This window comes from Trichechus manatus, unplaced genomic scaffold, assembly GCF_000243295.1.
Source record: "Trichechus manatus latirostris isolate Lorelei unplaced genomic scaffold, TriManLat1.0 scaffold00153, whole genome shotgun sequence".
NCBI classification, from domain to species: Eukaryota; Metazoa; Chordata; class Mammalia; order Sirenia; family Trichechidae; genus Trichechus; species Trichechus manatus.
The window spans coordinates 6,418,226-6,423,559 of record NW_004444089.1 but is presented as its reverse complement, the minus strand read 5'-3'; the positions used below and the strand labels follow the sequence as shown (position 1 = coordinate 6,423,559).

The window sequence follows — 5,334 nt, the reverse complement described above, 5'->3', positions numbered from 1 at the left end:
GACAAAGTCCAACACCCATTCATGATAAAAACTCTCAGCAAAATAGGAATAGAAAGGAAATTCCTCAACATAATTAAGCGCATTTATACAAAGTCAACAGCCAATATCATCCTAAATGGAGAGACTTTGAAAGCATTCCCCTTGAGAAAGGGAACCAGACAAGGATGCCCTTTATCACTACTTCTATTCAACATTGTGCTGGAGGTCCTAGCCAGAGCAATTAGGCTAGAAAAAGAAATAGAGGGCATCCAAATTGGAAAGGAAGAAGTAACAGTATCTCTATTTTTAGATGATATGATCTTATACACAGAAAACCCCCAAAGAATCCTTGAGAAAACTACTGGAACTAATAAAAGATTTCAGCAAAGTTTCAGGATACAAGATAAACATACAAAAATCAGTTGGATTCCTCTACACCAACAAAGAGAACCTCGAAGAGGAAATCACCAAATCAGTACCATTTACAACAGCCCCCAAGAAGATAAAATACTTAGGAATAAATCTAACCAGAGACGTAAAAGACCTATACAATGAAAACTCCAAGACACTACTGCAAAAACCAAAAGAAACCTGCATAAGTGGAAAAACATACCCTGCTCGTGGATAGGAAGACTCAACATTGTGAAAATGTCAATTCTACCCAAAGTGATCTACAAATACAATGCAATCCCGACCCAAATTCCAACAGCATTTTTTAATGAGATGGAGAAACAAATCACCAACTTCACATGGAAAGGGAAGAGGCCCTGAATAAGTAAAAGCATTACTCAAGAAAAAGAACAAAACAGGAGGCCTCACACTACCTGATTTTAGAACCTATTATACTGCCATGGTAGACAAAACAGCCTGGTACTGGTCCAACAACAGATACATAGACAAATGGAACAGAATTGAGAATCTGGACGTAAATTCATCTACCTATGAGCAGCTGATATTTGACAAAGGCCCAAAGTCCATTAACTGGGGAAAAGACAATCTCTTTAACAAATGGTACTGGCGTAACTGGATATCCATCAGCAAAAAACTGAAACAAGACCCATACCTCACACCGTGCACAAAAACTAACTCAAAATGGATCAAAGACCTAAACAGAAAATCTAAAACAATAAAGATTGTGGAAGAAAAAATGGGGACAATGCTAGGAGCCCTAATACATGGCATAAACAGAATATAAACCATAAGTAACAATACACAAACACCAGGAGAGAGACTAGATAACTGGGAGTGCCTAAAAATCAAACACTTATGCTCATCAAAAGACTTCACCAAAAGAGTCAAAAGACAACCTACAGACTGGGAAAAATTTTTGGCTACAACAAATCCGATCAGCATCTAATCTCTAAAATCTACGAGATACTGCAAAACCTCAATTACAAAAAGACAAACAACCCAATTACAAAATGGGCAAGGGATATGAACAGGTACTTGCCAAAGAAGATATTCAGGTGGCTAACAGACACACGAGGAAATGCTCACAATCATTAGACATTAGAGAAATGCAAATCAAAACTACAATGAGTTACCATTTTACCCCAACAAGGCTAGCATTAATCCAAAAAAATACAAAATAATGAGTGTTGGCGAGGTTGTGGAGAGACTGAAACACTTATACAGTACAACCACTTTGGAAATCGATTAGGCACTTCCTTAAAAAGCTACACATAGAAGTACCATATGATCCAGCTATCCCGCTCCTTGGAATATATCCTAGAAAATAAGAGCTGTCACACGAATAGATATATGCACACCCATGTTCACTGCAGCACTGCTCACAATAGCAAAAAGACGGAAACCACTTAGATGCCCATCAACAGATGAATGGATAAACAAATTATGGTATACTCACACAATGGAATACTACGCAAACGATAAAGAACAACGATGAATCTGTGAAACATAACATGGAGGAATCTGGAAGGCATTATGCTGAGTGAATTTAGTCAGTTGCAAAAGGACAAATATTGTACAAGACCACTATTATAAGAACTCAAGAATAGGTTTAAACACAGAAGAAATCATTCTTTGATGGTTACGAGGGTGGGGAGGGAGGGAGAGGGATATTCACTAACTAGATAGTAGACAAGAATTATCGTAGATGAAGGGAAGGACAACACACACTACAGGGAAAGTCAGCACAACTGGACTAAACCAAAGCTAAGAAGTTTCCTGAACACAACCAAACATTTCGAGGGACAGAGTAGCAGGGGTGGAGGTCTGGGGACCATGCTTTCAGGGGACATCTACGTCAACTGGCATAACAAAGTTTATTAAGAAAATGTTCTGTACCCTACTTTTGTGAGTGGCATCTGGGGTCTTAAAAGCGGCCATCTAAGATACATCAATTGGTCCCAACCCACCTGGAGCAAAGGAGAACGGAGAACATCAAAAATGCAAGGAAAGTATTAGCCTGAGACAGAAAGGGCCACATAAACCAGAGACTTCAGCAGCCTGAGACCTGACAGGGAACACAACAGACAGATCCTGATGGAGCAGGACAAAAGTGGGGCGCAGAACTCAAATTCTAGTAAAAAGATCAGACTTAATGGTTTGTCTGAGACTGCAGGGACCCCAGAAAGCACGGCCCTTGGACTCTCTGTTAGCCCAAAACTAAAACCATTCCTGAGGCCAACTCTTCAGACAAAGATTAGACTGGACTATTGGGACATAAAATGATACTTGTGAAGAGTGTGCTTCTTAGCTCAAGTAGATACGTGAGCCTAAACAGGCAGCTCCCGTCCAGAGGTGAGACGAGAAGGTAGAGAGGGTCAGGAGCTGGCTGAATAGACAAGGGAAAACCAGGGTGGAAAGGAGGAGTGTGCTGTCATAGTATAGGGAGAGCAACTAGGGTCATATAACAATGTAGGTATAAATTTTTGTATGAGAGACTAACTTGATTTGTAAACTTTCACTTACAGCACAACAACAACAAAAAAGCACTACTCTGTGAACACTTAGAGTCTGTCACGTGACAGGTACTACATAAAGTGTATTACAGACACTTGATCCAACCTATAGGAGTTTCTAACTTGAAATCTAAAATGAAGATAATCTAACAGATGAAAGTATTTATTAGCATCTGTTAGATGCTGATATCTGACATTCTGGAGTGCCATTTTGTGTAGTAACGAGTAGACTAGAATTTTGAAATCTATGTAATTGAGACTAAGAGAAATCTGCTACTATTCCCATACAGATTGGATTTAAAATCTGCCTGTGAGAAGGCGAGGGAGCTCTGGTGGCACAGTGGTTAAGTCCTCTGCTTCTGTAAGGATTACAGTGTTGCAAACCCTATGGGGAATTTCTATTCTGTCCTATAGGGTCGCTATGAGTCGGAATCTACTTCACAGCAGTGGGTTTGGTTCGGTTTTCTTAAGAACGGAAGACAAAAGGACGTCTTGAAACACAAAAGAAGTTTGGATTAAAAAAATTAAAAAAACCCATTGCCATCAAGTTGATTCTGACTGCCCCCACAGTTTCCAAGGTTGTCATCTTTACGGAAGCAGAGTGGCTGGTGAGTTTGAACCGCTGACCTTTGGGTTGGCAGCTGAGCTCTTAACCGCTATGCCACCAGGGCTCCTTGGATTAAAAAAATATCTAGGTATAAAAAGCGGTTTGAGAGTTTGCTTGGAGGGCTATGCAGAATTGTGTTGGTGTTTGCTTTCTTGTCCCTTACACAATCCAGCATTGAGACTAAATACAAAGGGAGAGAGGAGCTAACTGCCTCCTCTGCCATATATACTCTTGATTTGGGACCACAGTCACTCATGGGTTACTCTCGCACAGCCATCTGAGTGGCCGTGTGTGCGGCAGAAATGCAGGCTCTCCAAGGTGCCCCAAAAGTCTCCCAAAAACGCTCACCAGGATGCTGGATGCATTCTTCTCAGCCCCAGATTTGATCAGTAATTGAGATGGTGTGACCATCTCTAGCAAGCAGAGTGACCTTGTGTGCACAGGCAGATTGGGCATTTGTGCACAAAAGTACAGCGCTGTTCCCATTCCTTACACAGAACTGCTGAGGCATGCTTATACATTTAATTAGCAACACCATTCCACCCATGATCTAGTATACTTATGACTAATGCTTCCTCCCTTCTCTGTTGAGGCTACCAGATAAACAGGAGTCAAATTTAAGAACTTCAGTCATACAGCACCTGAGAGGGCCCTGAACAACACAAGACAGGTCCTGCCCACACAGGACTCTGAGAAAGATCCAGAGGACCCGTCTGAGCAGTGACCTGGCCGGGAAAACACACCAAACACCGGCCTCCACGGTCAAGTCAGCTGGAACCCGTGCACTCGCACAAACACAACCCATCTGGCGTAGAGTAGACGCGTCTTTCCTGGCTCCCCTTCATGTGTCCTTGCACGTCAGCACTGAGGATACAAACACCCAGCCCTCACCACCCCGGTGACCCTGGTCACTCTGCGGTCTGTGGCCAGAATCTTGGCATTGCCCTCGGTGTGTAAGTTCCCTAATAAAGACTTTTTGAAAGATATGGCTTTCTGTGCCTCTTCTTTTGGAATCCAACCTGTGCCCCTTGGAGCCACTCCTGCTGCTGGCCAGCTGGGGTGTGACGGCGTCCCTTCCTCCAGGACAAGGACATGCGCGGCCGTGTGGCACGGCGGACAAGCACGGGCTTCGGCAGAGTACGCGTCAGCTCCAGTGCTCACTTGACTACTTCTGTGATTTGAAGCAAGCAGTTTGGACTCTCAGAGCAACTGTTTACATATCTGTAAAATGGGGCAAATAGTACCTATATATCAGAGCTGTTATAGGGGCTACTTAACAGTCATGGTGGCATAACGTCTGTTCAGGCAATGTCTGACTGCATATACGTCTGTGGGTCCATAGGTTTTTTTTTTTTTTTAAAAAAGGGGAAAGCAGCTCTCCTTTCGTTTATTATTTTCTTCTAATGGTTTAAAGACCCCAAACCTCTAGAGTGAACGAGCAGCGGGGCTCCAGCGGCATCTCGGGCTCCAGGGGCATCCCGGGCTCCAGGGGCATCCCAGTCCCCGCAGCGCCTCCTCTTCCTCCTCCTTCCGCTTCCCCTGCCGTCGTTCACCATCCGGGCAGCCACACAGCCGCTCCCTCCCGACACAGGGCAGGGCCTGCGAGGCTCCTCCGCTCCTGCAGGGGGCGCCCCTGGCGTCATTCACCAGCCGGGCAGCCACACAGCCGCTCCCTCCCGACACAGGGCAGGGCCTGCGAGGCTCCTCCGCTCCAGCAGGGGGCGCCCCTGGCGTCATTCACCCGCCCGGCAGCCACACAGCCGTTCCCTCCCGACACAGGGCAGGGCCTGCGAGGCTCCTCCGCTCCTGCAGGGGGCGCCCCTG

At 44.8% G+C, this 5,334-nt stretch overlaps 1 protein-coding gene across 1 annotated transcript in view; it reads right to left on the bottom strand.

The window, feature by feature from the left end:
- NBEA (neurobeachin) overlaps positions 1–5,334 on the bottom strand; it is a 685,423-nt gene that overhangs the window by 183,792 nt on the left and 496,297 nt on the right. The gene's annotated exons all lie outside the window — the stretch shown is intronic.